This window comes from Mobula birostris, chromosome 22 (genome assembly GCF_030028105.1).
Source record: "Mobula birostris isolate sMobBir1 chromosome 22, sMobBir1.hap1, whole genome shotgun sequence".
NCBI lineage: Eukaryota > Metazoa > Chordata > Chondrichthyes > Myliobatiformes > Myliobatidae > Mobula > Mobula birostris.
Window position 1 is genome coordinate 7,734,450 of NC_092391.1, and position 20,401 is coordinate 7,754,850.

General features: G+C 43.3%; 1 protein-coding gene across 2 annotated transcripts in view; it reads right to left on the reverse strand.

Moving 5' to 3' along the window:
* Positions 1-20,401, reverse strand: part of LOC140186079 (nuclear receptor subfamily 6 group A member 1) — a 316,148-nt gene that overhangs the window by 238,769 nt on the left and 56,978 nt on the right. Inside the window, exon 1 of one of the 2 annotated variants that reach the window (XM_072239945.1) lies at positions 4,891-4,957. The exons of the other annotated variant lie outside the window; for it this stretch is intronic. The gene's annotated coding sequence lies outside the window, so the exon portion shown is untranslated. Of the gene's footprint in view, positions 1-4,890; positions 4,958-20,401 lie in introns of those variants that run through there. 2 annotated transcript variants of the gene reach the window in all.

Here is a 20,401-nt window from a genome sequence, read left to right on the forward strand (position 1 = left end):
TCAGCGTAAAACTAGACATAATTAAGCGTTTCAATCGTGGTGAACGAAGTAAGGACATTGTCCGTGCTTTGAACTTGCCTGCATCCACCATTTGCACTATTTAAACGCAGGGAGAAAGAATTTTGAAAGCTGCCATTGTTACTGTTGGTTCTGCTCATAGCAAAGTGAGCTCTCTTAGTCGGCATCCAAATAATGGATAAAATGGAAAGTCTATTGCTTGAGTGGATTGATGGGTGCACAAAGTGTGGTGTTCTGTTAAGTTTTCTTATACTTAAGGAGAAATCAGTCAGTCTTTTTAATAAGCTGAAACAGAAAGCACTGGACAATGGTGATGAAAGCGTTGCGAAAGTGGAAATATAAAGGTAGTCATGGGTGGTTTGATCGGTTTCTGAGGAGAGGGCAGCTCCATAGTTTAACGTTTACCGGAGAGAGTGCTTCAGCTGATACCGAAACTGCCAAAAAGTGGTTATTCGTATAAGCAAGTGTTTAACTGTGACGAAACTGCAATTTATTGGAGTCTTCCCAATTCCGGTAAGTGAAACTACACTGTACATATATTATTTCTACTTTATATAGGCTGTGTATTTTTATGTGTTATTTGGTATGATTTGGCAGCTTCATAGCTTAAAGGTTACTGGAGAGAGTGTTTCTGCCGAGAGCGCTTGCGCCGTGCTTCTGCCGAGAGTGCTGCCGTGAGATTTTCGCTGCGCTAGAAAGTGCTGCAGAAAAGTATTTCTAGTTTATACAGGCTGTGTATTTATCATATCATTCCTGCTTTTACTATATGTTACTGTTATTGTAGGTTTTATATTAATAAATGGTAATTGCTTATTCACTTTACGTAATTCCGGCTTACAAACCGTTTCATAGGAACACTCTACCTTCGGATAGTGGGGGAAACCTGTATATTTGGTGAATGGAACTGCAAGGGGGAGTTTCAAAAGAGGAAGAGGCAAATTAGGTGAGAGAGAATGGCAGGGGGAAAAGGGGGATCTTAGGCCATGTGGTATAGGTGAAACTGATACAAACGGGAAACCAGTGAGACAATATGTAAAACAATAGGAAGTGTTAGGATGCAAGATTGTTTAATGTCATTTCCAGTGTACAAGTGCAAAGGGGAACAAAATAATTGTTACTCCAGTTCCAATGCAGCACAAAAAACATAGAACATAATAACATAAAAATACATAGGATAGCACAGTGTGCTGGAAAGTCTGTGAAACCTGTAGAATTTTCTCTATTACTGCACATGACCTAAAATGTGATCAGATCTTCACACAAGTCCTAAAACTAGATAAAGAGAACTCAATTAAATAACACAAAACATAGAAACATAGAAATTAGGTGCAAGAGTAGGCCATTCAGCCCTTCGAGCCTGCACCGCCATTCAGTATGATCATGGTTGATCATCAAACTCAGAATCCTGCAGCTGCCTTCCCTCCATACAGCCAATCCTTTTAGCCACAAGGGCCATATCTAACTCCCTGTTATATATAGCCAATGAACTGGCCTCAACTGTTTCATGTGGCAGAGAATTCCACAGATTCACCACTCTCTGTGTGAAGAAGTTTTTCCTAATCTCGGTCCTAAAAGGCTTCCCCTTTATCCTCAAACTGTGACCCCTCGTTCTGGACTTCCTCAACATCGGGAACAATCTTCCTGCATCTAGCCTGTCCAATCTCTTTAGGATTTTATACGTTTCAATAAGAACCCCCCTCAATCTTCTAAATTCCAACGAGTCTAAGCCTAGTTGATCCAGTCTTTCATCATATGAAAGTCCTGCCATCCCAGGAATCAATCTGGTGAATCTTCTTTGTACTCCCTCTATGGCAAGGATGTCTTTCCTCAGAGTAGGGGACCTAAACTGCACACAATACTCCAGGTGTGGTCTCACCAAGGACTTCTACAACTGCAGTAGTATGCCCTGCTCCTGTACTCGAATTCTCTTGCTATGAATACCAGCATAGCATTCGCCTTTTTCACCGCCTGCTGTACCTGCATGCCCACTTTCAATGACTGGTGTATAATGACACCCAGGTCTCGTTGCACCTCCCCTTTTCCTAATCGGCCACCATTCAGATAATAATCTGTTTTCCTGTTTTTGCCACCAAAGTGGATAACCTCACATTTATCCACATTAAATTGCATCTGCCATGAATTTGCCCACTCACCTAACCTATCCAAGTTACCCTGCATCCTCTTAGCATCCTCCTCACAGCTAACACTTCCACCCAGCTTCATGTCATCCGCAAACTTGGAGATGCTGCATTTAATTCCCTCGTCTAAGTCATTAATATATATTGTAAACAACTGGGGTCCCAGCACTGAGCCTTGCGGTACCCCACTAGTCACTGCCTGCCATTCTGAAAAGGTCCCGTTTATTCCCACTCTTTGCTTCCTGTCTGCCAACCAATTCTCTATCCACATCAATACCTTACCCCCAATACCGTGTGCTTTAAGTTTGCACACTAATCTCCTGTGTGGAACCTTGTCAAAAGCCTTTTGAAAATCCAAATATACCACATCCACTGGTTCTCCCCTATCCACTCTACTAGCTACATCCTCAAAAAATTCTATGAGATTCGTCAGACGTGATTTTCCTTTCACAAACCCATGCTGACTTTGTCCGATGATTTCACCACTTTCCAAATGTGTTGTTATCACATCTTTGATAACCGACTCTAGCATTTTCCTCACCACCGATGTTAGGCTAACCGGTCTATAATTCCCCGGTTTCTCTCTCCCTCCTTTCTTAAAAAGTGGGGTTACATTAGCCACCCTCCAATCCTCAGGAACTAGTCCAGAATCAAAAGAGTTTTGAAAAATTATCACTAATGCATCCACTATTTCTTGGGCTACTTCCTTATGCACTCTGGGATGCAGACCATCTGGCCCTGGGGATTTATCCGCCTTTAATCCCTTCAATTTACCTAACACCACTTCCCTACTAACATGCATTTCGCTCAGTTCCTCCATCTCACTGGACCCTCTGTCCGCTACTATTTCCGGAAGATTATTTATGTCCTCCTTAGTGAAGACAGAACCAAAGTAGTTATTCAATTGGTCTGCCATGTCCTTGCTCCCCATAATCAATTCACCTGTTTCTGTCTGTAGGGAACCCACATTTGTCTTAACCAATCTTTTTCTTTTCACATATCTATAAAAGCTTTTACAGTCAGTTTTTATGTTCCCTGCCAGTTTTCTCTCATAATCTTTTTTTCCCCTTCCTAATTAAGCCCTTTGTCCTCCTCTGCTGGACTCTGAATTTCTCCCAGTCCTCAGGTGAGCCACTTTTTCTGGCTAATTTGTATGCTTCTTCTTTGGAATTGATACTATCCCTAATTTCCCTTGTCAGCTACGGGGGCACTACCTTCCTTGATTTATTCTTTTGCCAAACTGGGATGAACAATTGTTGTAGATCATCCATGCAACCTTTAAATGCTTGCTATTGCATATCCACTGTCAACCCTTTAAGTGTCATTTGCCAGTCTATCTTAGCTAATTCACGTCTCATACCTTCAAAGTTACCCTTCTTTAAGTTCAGAATCTTTGTTTCTGAATTAACTATGTCACTCTCCATCTTAATGAAGAATTCCACCACATTATGGTCACTCTTACCCAAGGGGCCTCTCACGACAAGATTGCTAATTAACCCTTCCTCATTGCTCAATACCCAGTCTAGAATAGCCTGCTCTCTAGTTGGTTCCTCGACATGTTGGTTCAAAAAACCATCCCGCATACATTCCAAGAAATCCTCTTCCTCAGCACCCTTACCAATTTGGTTCACCCAATCTATATGTAGATTGAAGTCACCCATTATAACAGCTGTTCCTTTATTGCACACATTTCTAATTTCCTGTTTAATACCATCCCTGACCTCACTACTACTGTTAGGTGGCCTGTACACAACTCCCACCAGCGTTTTCTGCCCCTTGGTGTTATGCAGCTCTACCCATATCAATTCCACATCCTCCCAGCTAATGTCCTTCCTTTCTATTGTGTTAATCTCCTCCCTAACCAGCAATGCTACCCCACCTCCTTTTCTTTCATGTCTATCCCTCCTGAATATTGAATATCCCTGAATGTTGAGCTCCCATCCTTGGTCATCCTGGAGCCATGTCTCTGTGATCCCAACCATATCATACTCATTAATAACAATCTGCACTTTTAATTCATCCATCTTGTTACCAAAGCTCCTTGCATTGACACACAAAGCCTTCAGGCTCGCTTTGACAACACCCTTAGCCCTTATACAATTATGTTGAAAAGTGTCCCTTTTTGATTTTTGCCCTGGATTTGCCGGCCTGCCACTTTTACATTTCACCTTACTACTCTTTGCTGCCACCCTCATCTTACACCCCTCTGTCTCTCTGCACTGGTTCCCACCCCCCTGTTGTGAACTAACCTCCTCTCTCCTAGTCTCTTCAATTTGATTCCCACCCCCCCAACCATTCTAGTTTAAAGTCACCTCAGTAGCCCTCACAAATCTCCCTGACAGGATATTGGTCCCCCTAGGATTCCAGTGTAACCCGTCCTTTTTGTGCAGGTCACACCTGCGCCAAAAGAGGTCGCAATGATCCAAAAACTTGAATCCCTGCCCCCTGCTCCAATCCCTCAGCCACGCATTTATCCACCACCTCACTGAATTCCTACTCTCAGTCGCGTGCCACAGGCAGTAATCCCGAGATTACTACCTTTGCGGTCCTTTTTCTCAACTCCCTTCCTAACTCCCTATATTCTCCTTTCAGGACCTCTTCCTTTTTCCTACCTGTGTCATTGGTACCTATATGTACCACGACCTCTGGCTCCTCACCCTCCCACTTCAGGATATCTTGGACGCGATCATTATACTTGTTCATTTATATATTGAGAAAAATGATCCAATATTACATGTATTTGTTGGTAGAAGGATGGACCTCTGGGGTAATGTCTTCTACAAAAGCTATTTGGAATCAGGTGTTCCAATCAACGAGATGAGATTGGAGGTGTGCAGTGCAGAGGTACCCTGCCCTATATAAAGAAAAGACACATGAAGTTACTGACAGAGCCTGTTGTTAACCATATAACCATATAACAATTACAGCACGGAAACAGGTCATCTTGGCCCTTCTAGTCCGTGCCGAACTCTTACTCTCAGCTAGTCCCACCGACCTGCACTCAGTCCATAACCCTCCATTCCTTTCCTGTCCATATAGCTATCCAATTTAACTTTAAATGACAACATCGAACCTGCCTCAACCACTTCTGCTGGAAGCTCGTTCCACACAGCTACCACTCATGTTACCCCTAAACTTTTGCCCTTCAACTCTCAACTCATGTCCTCTTGTTCAAATCTCGTCCACTCTCAATAGAAAAAGCCTATCCACGTCAACTCCATCTATCCCCCTCATAATGTTAAATACCTATATTAAGTCCCCCCTCAACCTTCTACGGTCCAAAGAATAAAGACCCAACTTGTTCAACCTTTCTCTGTAACTTAGGAGATGAAACCCAGGTGACATTCTAGTAAATCTTCTCTGTACTCTCTCAATTTTGTAGACATCTTTCCCATAATTCGGTGACCAAAACTGTACACAATACTCCAAATTTGGCCTTACCAATGCCTTGCACAATTTCAGCTTTACATCCCAACTCCTATACTCAATGCTGTTTCATAAAGGCCAGCATACCAAAAGCTTTCTTCACCACTCTATCCACATGAGATTCCACCTTCAGGGAACTATGCACTATTATTCCTAGATCCCTCCGTTCTACTGCATTCTTCAATGCCCTACCATTTACCATATATGTCCTATTTTGATTAGTCCTACCAAAATGTAGCACCTCGCATTTATTAGCATTAAACTCCATCTGCCTTCTTTCAGCCCACTCTTCTAACTGGCCTAAATCTCTCTGCAAGCTTTGAAAACCTACTTCATTATCCACAATTCCACCCATCTTAGTATTATCTGCATACTTACTCATCCAATTTACCACCCCATCATCCAGATCATTAATAGATATCATAAACAACATTGGACCCAGTACAGATCCCTGAGGCACACCACTAGTCACCGGCCTCCAATCTGACAAACAGTTATCCACCACTACTCTCTGGCCTCTCCCATCCAGCCACTGCTGAATCCATTTTACCACTTCAATATTAATACCTAACGATTGAACCTTCCTAATTAGCCTTCCATGTGGAACTTTGTCAAAGGCCTTACTGAAGTCCACATAGACAACATCCACCGCTTTACCCTCGTCAACTTTCCTAGCAACCTCTGCAAAAAATTCAATAAGGTTTGTCAAACATGACTTTCCACGCACAAATCCATGTTGACTGTTCCTAATCAGACCCTGTCTATCCAGATAATTACATATACCATTTCTAAGAATACTTTCCATCAATTTACCCACCACTGACGTCAAACTCACAGGCCGATAATTGCTAGATTTACTCTTAGAACCCTTTTTAAGCAATGGAATACCATGAACAATACACCAATCCTCTGGCACCATCCCCGTTTCTAACGACATTTGAAATACTTCTGTCAGAGCCCCTGCTATTTCCACACTAACTTCCCTCAAGGTCCTAGGGAATATCCTGTCAGGACCCGGAGACTTATCCAGTTTTACATTCCTTAAAAGCACCAGTACTTCCCCTTCTTTAATCATCATAGTTTCCATAACTAACCTTCTTGTTTCCCTTACCTTACACAATTCAATATTCTTCTCCTTAGTAAATACTGAAGAAAAGAAATTGTTCAAAATCTCCCCCATCTCTTTTGGCTCCGCACATGGCCGTCCACTCTGATTCTCTAAGGGACGAATTTTATCCCTCACTATCCTTTTGCTATTAATATAACTGTAGAAACCCTTTGGATTTATTTTCACCTTACTTGCCAAAGCAACCTCATATCTTTTAGCTTTTCTAATTTCTTTCTTAAGATTCTTTTTACATTCTTTATATTCCTTGAGCACCTCATTTACTCCAAGTTGCCTATATTTATTGTAGATCTCTCTCTTTTTCCAAACCAAGTTTCCAATATCCCTTGAAAACCAGGGCTCTCTAAAACTTTTGACCTTTCCTTTCAACCTAACAGGAACATAAAGATTCTGTACCCTCAAAATTTCACCTTTAAATGACCTCCATTTTTCTATTACATCCTTCCCATAAAACAAATTGTCCTAATCCACTCCTTCTAAATCCTTTCGCATCTCCTCAAAGTTAGCCTTTTTCCAATCAAAAATCTCAACCCTGGGTCCAGTCCTATCCTTCTCCATAATTAAATTGAAACCAATGGCATTGTGAGCACTGGACCCGAAGTGCTCCCAACACATACCTCTGTCACCTGACCTATCTCATTCCCTAACAGGAGATCTAACACTGCCACTTCTCTAGTTGGTACCTCTATGTATTGCTGCAAAAAACTATCTTGCACACATTTTACAAACTCCAAACTGTCCAGCCCTTTTACAGAAAGGGGTTCCCAGTCTATGTGTGGAAAATTAAAATCTCTCACAGTAACAACCTTGTGCTTACTACAAATATCTGCTATCTCCTTAAAAATTTGCTCCTCTAATTCTCGCTCCCCATTAGGTGGTATATAATACACCCCTATAAGCTTTACTACACCTTTCCCATTGCTCAATTCCACCCAAACAGCCTCCTTAGACAAGTCCTCTAATCTATCCTGCCAAAGCACTGCTGTAATATTTTCTCTGACAAGCAATGCAACACCTCCCCCTCTTGCCCCTCCGATTCTATCACACCTGAAGCAATGAAATCCAGGAATATTTAGTTGTCAATCACACCCCTCCTGCAACCATGTTTCACTAAAAGCTACATCATCATATTTCCAGGTATCAATCCATGCTCTGAGTTCATCCACCTTTCTTACAATGCTCCTAGCATTAAAATAGATGCATTTAAGAAACTCTCCACCTCTTACTCTGTTTATCCCTAATAGTGCCAACAACTTCATCTTTTTCTTCCTTCTCCCCTATATCTTCAGTCTGAGCGCTCCCATTCTGTCCCCTGCCTATCCTCCCTCACACGCTGTCTACTAGCTTTCTCTATTTGTGAACTAACCTCCTCTCTCCTAGTCTCTTCAATTTGATTCCCACCCCCCAACCATTCTAGTTTAAAGTCTCCCCAGTAGCCTTCGCAAATCTCCCCACCAGGATATTGGTCCCCCTAAGATTCAAGTGCAACCCGTCCTTTTTGTACAGGTCACACCTGTGCCAAAAGAGGTCCCAATGATCCAGAAACTTGAATCCCTGCCCCCTGCTCCAATCCCTCAGCCACGCATTTATCCTCCACCTCACTGCATTCCTACTCTCACTGTTGCATGGCACAGGCAATAATCCCGAGATTACTACCTTTGCGGTCCTTCTTCTCAGCTCCCTTCCTAACTCCCTATATTCTCCTTTCAGGACCTCTTCCCTTTTCCTACCCATGTCATTGATACCTACATGTACCATGACCTCTGGCTCCTCACCCTCCCACTTCAGGATATCTTGGATGCGATCAGGAACATCCCGGACCCTGGCAGCAGGTAGGCAAACAACCATTCGGGTCTCCTGACTGCGTCCACAGAATCGCCTATCTGACCCCCTAACTATCGAGTCCCCTATTACTACTGCTCTCCTCTTCCTTTCCCCACCCTTCTGAGCTACAGGGCCAGACTCTGTGCCAGAGGCACGGTCACTGCTGCTTCCCCCAGATAAGCTGTCCCCCGCCCCCCAACAGTACTCAAACAGGAGTACTTATTGTCAAGGGGCACAGCCACTGGGGTACTCTCTAATACCTGACACTTCCCCTTCCCCCTCCTAACCGTGACCCACTTGTCTGCCTCCCATGGCTCCGGTGTGACCACTTGCCTGTAACTCCTCTGTATCAACTCCTCACTCTTCCTGACCAGACAAAGGTCATCGAGCTGCAGCTCCAGTTCCCTAACACGGTCCCTTAGGAGCTGCAGCTCGGCGCACCTGGCACAGATGTGGACATCCAGGAGGCTGGGAGACTCCAGGACCTCCCACATCCGACACAGAGAACAACAAGCTGCCCTCACACTCGTACTTCCCCCTTTCCTCAAATAACAGGAAAAATTGATAACCAAACCTACTTTGCCTCGCCCGTTTCCGCCTAAACCCTTTAAGCCTTCACTTTGCTCCCGGCTCACTCTGCCGCCTGCAAAACGACGCTGCCCGCTGTATAAGGCTGTGTTCCTTTTAAATCTTCCGCGCTTCACTGCCCGATGTCACACGCCTTTCTTGTTCTCAAGAAAGATCTGTTTATTGCACCATGCTTCAATCAAAACAACTTTCAGAGGACCTTAGAAGAATTGCAGCGATGCATGAAGAGGAAAAGGCTACAAAAGCATTTCTAAAAGACCCGGGTTGTTTATCACACCACAGTAAGAGAAATTGTCTACAAAAATAGAGGAAACTCTTCCCTAGGAGTGGACATCCTGCAAAGATCATACCAAGAGACAACGTGCAATCCTGGAGGGCAACAGCAAAAGACCTGCAGAAATCTCTAGAATTCGCTAAAGTCTCTGTTCATGTGTCCACTACAAGAAAAGCACTTCACAAGAATGGTGTTCATGGAAGGACACCACAAAGGAAACCACAGCTCTCCAAAACAAAAAACATTTCTGCACGTCTCAAGTTTGCAAAAGATCAGCTGGATGTTCTGCAACAGTATTGATAAACAGTAAAGATAAACTTTTCGGCAGAAATGCTCATTGCTATGTTTGGAGGAAAAAAGTCACTGCACACTAGCACCAAAATCTCATCCCAACTGAGAAGCATGGTGGAAGGAGCATCATGGTTTGGGGTTGCTTAGCTACCTCAGGATCTGGATAGCTTGCAATCATTGAGGGAACAATGAATTCAAAATTGTATCAATACATTTTACAGCAGAATATCAGGGTAGCAAGTCCATCACCTGACGCTTAATAGAAGTTGTATAATGCAACAAGACAATGATCCAAAAGACAAGAGTAAATCAGCAACAAAATGGTTTTAAAAGAAGAAAATTTGTGTTTTGTAATGGCCGAGTCAAAGTCCTGGCAATCCTATAGAAATGTTGTGGAAGGACCTGAAGCAAGTAGTTCATGCAAAGAAGCCCACCAACATTCCAGAGATGAAGTAGTTTTGTAAGGAGGAATAGCCTAAAATTCCTGTAAGCCGATGTGCAGGACTGATCAACAGTTACCAGAAACATTTGGTTGAAATTATTGCTGTACAAGGGGGTCACACCAGTTACTGAAAGCAAAGGTTCACATACTTTTTCCAACAAATATATGTAATAGTGGGCAATTTTTTGCAATAAATAAATGAACAAGTATAATGTTTTTGAGTTATTTATTTAATTGGGTTCTCTTTATCTCGTTTTAGGACATGTGAAGATCTGATCACTTTTTAGGTCATATTTATGCAGAAACTGAAAATTCTACAGGGTTCACAAATTTTCCAGCACCACTGTAGATTGCCTCTATGCAGAGGAATGTCTTTACATAAGGCGACTGACAGGAAATGGTAAAAGTAGTTGTTGTGGGATCAGTTAGTGGGTGAAGGTGTTGATCCACCTTACTTCTTGAGGAAAATAAGTGTTTGCGTCTGGTGTCCTATGTAACCTTCTCCATGATGGGAGTGAGCCAAACAGTCCATGAGCAGAATGGGTGGGATCCTTCATGATATTGCTGTCCTTTTTCCAGCACCTTTCTGCATACTTAAGTCCAAAGTAAATTCATTATCAAAGTACGTACATGTCATCATATACAACCCTGAGATTTGGTTTCTTGTGGGTATACTCAATAAATCCAAGAAACAAATAATTGTAAGACCGCACCCAACAGGACTGACAAAGTGCAAAAGAGAAAGGTGCAAATACAAAAAAAAATAAAATAATAAATATTGAGAACATGAGATGAAGAGTCCTTATAAATGGAAGATTTATAAGTCCTTATTTTGGGGAAGGTATGACTTATACAAAAAAGATGGATTACACCTGAACTCAAAAGGTACTAATATCTTGATATCGGGACTGTTTAATATAGCTGTTAGGGAGGGTTTAAACTAAGTTGGCAAGGGGAAGGAAACCAAGGTGTTAGGGTGTTAGGGTCGAGGAAGAGGAAAATAGAAATAAGTCAAAAATACTGTGCAGCAAAGATGGCAAGAAGGACAGGCCGGTGAATATATAGGATGATTTGCTGCAAAATAGAAATATAGCAAAATCGGCAACAGATACAGATCTAAATGTACTGTACTTAAATGCACGCAGCATTAGAAATAAAGTGGATGACCTTGCTGCACAGCTGCAGGTTAAAAGATATGACATTGTGGCCATCACCGAGTCATGGCTAAATGATGGATGTGACTGGGAGTTGAATATCCAAGGATACACAGTGTATAGGAAAGATAGGAAGGTAGGTAAAGGGGGTGGCGTGGCCCTGATGTTAAGTAACGATATCAAATCAACAGAAAGAAGGGACATAGGATCAGAAGAGGTAGAATCCTTATGGGTAGAATTAAGAAATGGCAAGGGTAAAAAGACACTAATAGCAGTTATATACAGGCCTCCAAACAGCAGCCGGGATGTGGACTACAAGTTGCAGCTGGAAATAGAAAAAGGAAAATGTCAAGATAATTATGGGGGATTTTAATATGAAAGTGGATTAGGAAAGTCAGGAAGGTAATGGATCTCAGGAGAGGGAGTTTGTAGAATGCCTACAGGATGGCTTTTGGAGTAGCTTGTCCAGAAGCCCACCAGGGGACCGGCTGTTTTGGATTGGGTGCTGTGTAATGAACCTGAGGCGATTAGGGAGCTGGAGGTAAAGGAACCCCTTGGAAGTAGTGATCATAGTATGATTGAGTTCAGTTTCAAATTTGAAAAGGAGAAGCTGGTATCAGGTGTATCGATATTTCAGTGGAACAAGGGAAATTACAGTGGTATGAGAGAGGAGCTGGCCCAAGTCGATTGGAAAAGTAAGCTGAATGGAGGGACGGCAGAGCAGAATTGGATGAAATTCCTACAAGAAATAAGGAAAATAAAGGAAAAATATATTCCAAGAAAAAAGAAAATCATGAATGGAAAAATGGCACAAATGTGGCTAACGAGAGAGGTTAAGGCAAAAATAAAAGCAAAAGAAACGGCGTACAAGGAAGCAAAAATTAGTGGGGAAAATGAGGACTGGAAGACTTTTAAAAACTTACAGAAGGAAACTAAGAAAGCCATTAGGAAAGAAAAGATGAATTATGAAAGGAAGTTGGCGATTAACATAAAAAAGGATACTAAGAGTTTTCTTAAATATATGAAGAGTAAAAGAGTGACAAGGGTAGATACGGGACCCATTGAAAATGATGCTGGAGAAATTATAATGGATAACAAAGAGATGGCGGAGGAACTGATTGAGTATTTTGCATCAGTCTTCACAGTGGAAGACATCAGCAATATACCTGATAGCCAGAGGTATCAGGGAGTAGAATTAGGTACAGTCAAGATTACTAGAGAGAAAGTACTTGGGAAGCTAAGTGGACTAAGAACAGATAAGTCTCCAGGTCCAGATGAGGTGCACCCAAGGGTTCTGAAGGAGGTGGCTTTGGAGATTGTGGAAGCATTGGAAATGATCTTCCAGGAATCAATAGACTCTGGCATGGTTCCAGAGGACTGGAAGGTCGCAAATGTGGATCCGCTATTTAGGAAAGGAAGGAGGCAGCAAAAAGAAAATTACAGACCTATTAGTCTGACATCGGTAGTTGGAAAGATATTGGAGTCAATCCTCAAGGACGAGGTTATGAAATACCTCGAGGTGCATGACAAGATAGGCCGAAGCCAGCATGGTTTCATGAAGGGAAGATCCTGCCTCACCAACTTATTGGAATTTTTTGAGGTAATCTCGAATAAGATTGACAAGGGAGAGGCTGTGGAAGTTGTGTATTTGGATTTTCAAAAGGCCTTCGATAAGGTGCCGCATATCAGGCTGCTTCATAAGATGAGAGCCCATGGAATTATAGGAAAGATATTGAAATGGGTGGAGCATTGGCTGATAGGCAGAAAGCAAAGGGTGGGAATAAAGGGATCCTATTCTGATTGGTTGCCGGTTACTAGTGGTGTTCCACAGGGGTCGGTGTTGGGGCCGCTTCTTTTTACGATGTGTATCGATGATTTGGACTATGGATTAAATGGTTTTGTGGCTAAGTTTGCGGATGACACCAAGAAAGGTGGAGGAGCAGGAAATGTTGAAGAAACAGAAAGGTTGCAGAGAGACTTAGTCAGTTTAGGAGAGTGGGCAAAGAAATGGCAGATGAGATACAACATTGACAAATGTACGGTTGTACATTTTGGAAGAAGAAATAATTGGGCAGATTATTATTTAGATGGGGAGAAAATTCAAAAATCAGAAGTGCAAAGGGACTTGGGGGTCCTCGTGCAGGATACCCTAAAGGTCAACCACCAAGTTGGATCAGCGGTAAGGAAAGCGAATGCTATGTTGGCATTCATTTCAAGAGGAATAGTGTATAAGAGTAAGGAGGTGTTGATGAGGCTCTATAGGGCATTAGTGAGAACTCATTTGGAATACTGTGTGCAGTTTTGGGCCCCCTATCTTAGAAAGGATGTACTGATGTTGGAGAGAGTCCAGAGAAGATTTACGAGGATAATTCCTAGAATGCAGGGGCTAACGTATAAGGAGCGTTTGTCGGCTCTTGGACTGTATTTATTAGAATATAGAAGAATGAGAGGGGATCTCATAGAAACATTTCGAATGTTGAAAGGGTTGGACAGAGTAGATGTGGAAAGGTTGTATCCCTTGGTGGGTGAGTCCAGGACAAGAGGCCATAGTCTTAGAATTAGAGGGTACCCAGTTAAAACAGAGATGAGGAGAATTTTTTTTAGCCAGAGGGTCGTGGATTTGTGGAATTTGTTGCCACATACAGCTGTGGAGGCCCGATCATTGAAGGTGTTTAAGGAGGAGATTGACAGGTATCTAATTAGTCAGGGTATCAACAGATATGGGGAAAAAGTCGGAAATTGGAACTAGATGGGTGAATAGTTTAGCTCATGGGGGAGCTGTGGAGCAGACTCGATGGGATGAATGGCCTACTTCTGCTCCTTTGTCTTGTGATCTTGTGAAGTAAGTCCACAGGTTGTGGGAACAGTAATGGGACACATGAAGTTGACTGAAGTTGTCCCACTGGTTAAAGAGCCTGATGGTTGACGCGCAATAACTGTTCCTCAGCCTGGTGGTGGGGATCTTTTATGATGGATGCTGCTTTCCTGCAACAGCACTGTGTAGATGTGCTCAGTGGTGGGGAGGACTTTACCCGTGATGGACTGGGTGGTATCTTTTTCTTTTTGCTGGATTTTCTGTTCAGGACATTGGTGTTTCCGTACCAGGCTGAGATAAACTCTCCGCTGAAATTTGCTTTAGATGTTATGCCGAATCTTCACAAACTCCTAAAGTAGAGGAGCTGCCATGCTTTCTTTGTAATTGCACTTACATACCAGGACCAGGAAAGGTCCTCTGAAATAAGAGAACTGAGGAATTTAAGGTTGCTGATCCTCTCCACCTCTGATCCACCCATGGACCTCGTCTCCTCCTCCTGAAGTCAGTCAGCTCCTTGGTCTTGCTGACATTCAATGAGAGACTGTTGTTGTGGCACCAGTTAGCCAGATCTTCAACTTCTTTCCTATGTTAATCTGGTGTCATCAGCAAACTTAACTGGAGTTGGAGCTATGCTTACCCTCACAATCATAAGTACAAAGCGAGTAGAGCAAGGGGCTAAGCACACAGCCTTGTGGTATGCCTGTACTGATATAAATTGTGGAGGATATGTTGCTGCTAATGCAAAATGACTGGTCTGCAAGTGAGGAAACTGTGAATCCAGTTGCACAAGGAGGTATTGAGGCCAAGGTCTTGAAGCCTGTTGATTAGTTTTGCGGAGGGGGGGGGAGATGATCGTATGGAATACCAAGCTGTAGTCAATAAAGAACATCCTAATGTATGCATCCGTGCTGTCCAGACATACCAGGGTTGAGTTAAGAGCCAATGAAATGGCATCTACTGTTGTGCCAGTAGGCTAATTTGAACAGATCCAAGTCGTTTCTCAGGCAGGTGTTGATACATTTCATCACCAACCTCTCAAAACACTTCATCACTGTGGATGTAAGTGCTACTGGAGGCAGATTACCAAATTCTTCTTAGGACCACTATAAGTGAATTGACTTTATTTCTTACATCCTTCATATACATGAGTGAAAATCTTTGTTATGTCTCTGTCTGAATGTGCAATGTGCAATTTTAGTAATTTGTAATAAATAGTATGTATAGAAGATACACAACCAAATAGTCAATATAGCTCCAGTATGAATTAATCAGTCTGATGACCTGATGGAAGAAGTTGTTCTGGAGCCTGTAGGTCCGGGCTTTAATGCTGCGGTACTGTTTCTCAGATGGTAGCAGCTGGAACAGTTTGTGGTTGGGGTGACTCAGGTCCCCAATGATCCTTCAGGCCCTTTTTACACACCTGTTGTTGTAAATGTCCTGAATAGTGGGAAGTTCACATCCACAGATGCGCTGAGCTGTCTGCACCACTCTCTGCAGAGCCCTGCGATTGAGGGAAGTACAGTTCCCATACCAGGCAGGGATACAGTCAGGATGCTCTCAATTATACCCCTGTAGAACGTCCTCAGGATTTGGGGATTCATGCCAAAATTCTTCAACCGTCTGAGGTGAAAGAGGCACTGTTGTAGTGTTTTCACCATACAACCGGTATGTACAAACCAAGTGAGGTCCTCAGTAATATGTATGCCAAGAAACTTAAAGCTGTTTACCCTCTCAACCCCAGATCCATTGATGTCAATATAGGGGTGAGCCTGTCTCCATTCCTCGTGTAGTCCACAACCAGCTCCTTTGCTTTTGTGACATTGAGGGAGAGGTTGTCTCTTGACACCACTGCGTCAGGGCGATGACATCTTCTCTGTAGTCTGCCTCGTTATTATTTGGGATAAGGTCAATCAATGTAGAATCATTGGAATACTGTGTTCAGTTCTGGTCACCTCAGGAAGGATGTGGATCCTATAGAGAAAGTGCAGAGGAGATTTACAAGGATGTTGCCTGGATTGGAAGGTGTACCTTATGAGAATAGGTTGAGTGTACTTGGCCTTTTCTCCTTAGAACGACAGATGATGAGAGGCGACCTGATAGACGTGTATAAGTTGATGAGGGGCATTGATCGTTTGCATAGCCAAAGGCTTTTTCCCCAGAGGTGAAATGGCTAACACGAGGGGGCATAGTTTTAGTGCTTGGAAATAGGTACTGAGGGGATGTCAGGGGTAAGTTTTTCCACACAGAGTGGTGGGTGCGTGGAATGCACTGCTGGTTGCAGCAGTGGAAGCAGATACAATAGGGTCTTTTAAGAGCCTCTTAGATAGGTACATGGAGCTCAGAAAAATAGAGAGCTATGTGCTAGGGAAATTTTAGGCAGTCTCTAGAGTAGGTTATATGCTATAAATTTCTATGTTCTATCATTTTACAAATTTAATTAGCAGATTGGAGCTGTGGATAGTGACACAATCATGGGTATACACAGAATAAATGAGGGGGCTTAGGTCACAGCCCTGGGGGGATTCCTGTGTTGAGGGTCAGAGGGGCTGAGGTGAGGGAAGTCCTAACTAACAGGAAGTCGAGGATCCAGCAACAGAAGGCAGGGTGAAGGCCGAGTCCTCTGAGCTTCATGTCAAGCCTGGAGGGAATTATGGTGTTGAATGCCGAACTGTAGTCCAAGAACAGCATTCTCACATAAGCATCCCTCCTCTCCAGGTGTGTAAGGACGGTGTGTAGAGCTGCGCTTATTGCATCATCTGTCGATTGGTTGTGTCAGTAGGCGAACTGTAAGGGTCCAGTGTGGGTGGTAGCATGCTGCAGATGTAGTCCTTGACCAGCCTCTCAAACATTTGCTCATAATTGAGGTGAGTGCGACAGGACACCAGTCATTCAGACATGTTACCTTGGTCTTTTAAGTACAGGGACAATGGTGGATGTTTTGAAGCAGGAGCACACTCTACACTGGGAGAGGGAGAGATTAAATGTCTGCAAACACAGTCTTGCACATTCTGAGTACCCACCCTGGGATGCCACCTGATCCTGCATCCTTGTGGCTGTCTACTCATTGGAAAAACCTGCATACCTCAGGCTCAAAAGGCATTGAGCTCATCTGGAAGTGAAGTTCTGCTGTCGCTTATGTCACTTGATTTCACTTTGTAACAAATAATAACATTCAAGCCCTGCCACAGCTGTCAAACATTCTTCAATGATTCAAGTTTGGTCCGAAAATGCCACTTCGCCTGTGAGATGGCTTTACAGAGATCGTAGTTGGACCTCTTGTAACTTACTTGGTCGCCAGATCTGAATGCCACTGATTGCCCATGTCATGGTTCATCCAAGAATTCTGATTGGGGAAGACACAATGATTTCGTGGGGACACACTCGTCTATGACTATTTTTTATAAGGTCCATGACAACTATGGTGCATCCATTCAGATCCCCTTCTGAATCCTTGAACACGGGCCAGTCTAGACTGGAAGTAATCCCAAAGCCACTCCTCTACCTGCCATGACCACCTCTTTGCTGTCCTTTTCTCCAGAGCCTTGCTCCTTGGCCTCAGCTATCCTTCTCCTACCTGCATACAAGCTAAGTGATCAGGTTTCAAGAAATGTGGTCAGGGCGTGGAACTGCAGACATTCCTTATAATAGAAACATAAAAAACCTACAGCACAATACAGGCCCTTCAGCCCACAAAGTTGTGCCAAACATGTCCCTACCTTAGAAATTACTAGGGTTCCACAAAGCCCTCTATTTTTCTATCCAAAAGTCTCTTAAAAGACCCTATCGTATCTGTCTCCACCACCATTGCCGGCAGCCTATTCCATGTACTCACCACTCTCTGCATAAAAAAAACTTACCCCGACATCTCCTCTGTACTTACTCCCAAGCACCTTAAACCTGTGCCCTCTTCTGGCAGCCATTTCAGCCCTGGGAAAAAGCCTCTGACTATCCACATGATCAATGTCTCTCATCATCTTATATACCTCAGTCAGGTCACCTCTCATCCTCCTTCGCTCCAAGGAGAAAGTAGTACAGCTGTGGTCCAGTACGTTGGGACCCTGGGGCTTCAGGTTATATGCTGATGGTAATTGGCATAAATTTCTTCAAACAAGACTGATTGAAGTCCCAGACTATGATTTGAAAGGCATTGCAGTGACAGCTTTCAAAACCTCAAGTTCCAGGTTATCAACTTTTGGTGGTACGTAAACTGCAATCAGGATCACAGAAAACTCCTGGTAAGTAAAATGTTCAATACTTAATTGTCAGATGTTCAAGGGTGGGGAAAGAAAGAGTACAACAAAACCTCAACAAAGCACCAGAGAGTTTATCATGAAACACGCCACCCCACAACCTGAATCAGCAGTTTGCTCCATCTTGTGTATTGAGAAGCCTATGCTATACACATCCTTGATGGCTTAAAAACCCCTACTGAAAATTCTGGCCATGCTCACAACAAAAAAAAGCTATGTAAAAGACCCAATAACAAGTTTACTGATTCACTTATAAGTTTATAAATACATATAATCCAAGTCAACAATGTGGAAATAGGTCCTTTGCTGACCAAGGATCCTACCTGATCTAGTCCAATTTATCTGTATTTAGACCGTAAGACCTTAAGACATAACAGCAGAATTAGACCATCTGGCCTATTGAGTCTGCCCCGCCATTCAATCATGGCTGATCCTTTTTTTTTTAAATCGCCTCCTCAACCCCAGTTCACGGTCTTCTCCTCATAACATTTGATGCCATATCGTATCAAGAACCTATCAATCTCTGCCTTAAATACACCCAAATACCTGGCCTCCACAGCGGCACGTGGCAACAAACTCCACAAACTCACCACCTAAAGAAATTTCTCCGCATCTCTGTTTTGAAAGCGCGCTCCTCTATCCTGAGGCTGTGCCTTCTTGTCCTAGACTCTCCCACCATGGGAAACATCCTTTCCACATCTACTCTGTCTAGGCCTTTCAACACCCAAAAGGTTTCAATGAGATCCCCCCTATCCTTCTGCATTCCAGCAAGTACAGACCCATCAAACGTTCCTCGTATGATAACCCTTTCATTCCTGGAATCATCCTTGTGAATCTCCTTTGGACCCTCTCCAATGCCAGAACATCTTTTCTGAGGGGCCCAAACCTGTTCACAATACTCAAGGTGAGGCCTCACCAGTGCCTTATAAAGCCTCAGCATCACATCCTTGCCCTTGTATTCTAGACCTCATGAAATAAATGCTAACATGGCATTTGCCTTCCTCACCACCAACTCAACCTACAAGTTAACCTTCAGGGTGTTCTGCGCAAGGACTCCCAAGTCCCTCTGCATCTCCGATTCCTGGATTTTCTCCCCATTTAGAAAATAGTCTGCACAGTTATTTCTACTACCAAAGTGCATAACCATGCATTTTCCAACATTGTATTTCATTTGCCACTTTCTTGCCCATTCTCCTAATCTAAGGACTTCTGCATCCTACTTATTTCCTCAACACTACCTGCCCCTCCGCCAATCTTCGTATCATCTGCAGACTTGGCAACAAAGCCATCTATTCCATCATCTAACAACACACATAAAAATTGCTGGTGAACACAGCAGGTCAGGCAGCATCTATAGGAATAGGTACAGTCGACGTTTCAGATTGAAACCCTTCGTCAGGACTAAGTGAAAGAAGAGATAGTAAGAGATTTGAAAGTGGGAGGGGGAGGGGGAGATCCAAAATGATAGAAGACAGGAGAGGGAAGGGATGGAGCTAAGAGCTGGAAAGTTGATTGGCAAAAGGAATATGACAGGATCATGGGACAGACTCGAGGCCTAGGGAGAAAGAAAGGGGGGGGAGCCCAGAGGATGGGCAAGGAGTATAGTGAGAGGGACAGAGGGAGAAAAAGGAGAGAGAGAAAAATATATATAATAATAAAAGATAAATAAATAATGGATGGGGTACAAAGGGGAGGTGGGGCATTAACGAAAGTTAGAGAAGTCAATGTTCATGCCATCAAGTTGGAGGCTACCCAGACGGGATATAAGGTGTTGTTCTGCCAAGCTGAATGTGGCTTCATCTTGACAGTAGAGGAGGCCGTGGATAGACATATCAGAATGGGAATGGGATGTGGAATTAAAATGTGTGGCCACTGGGAGATCCTACTTTCTCTGGTGGACAGAGCGTAGGTATTCAGCAAAACCGTCTCCCAGCCTGCGTCAGGTCTCACCAATAATATAGAAGGCCGTATCGGGAGCACTGGACGCAGTATATCACCCCAGCTGACTCACAGGTGAAGTGTCGCCTCACCTGGAAGGACTGTCTGGGGCCCTGA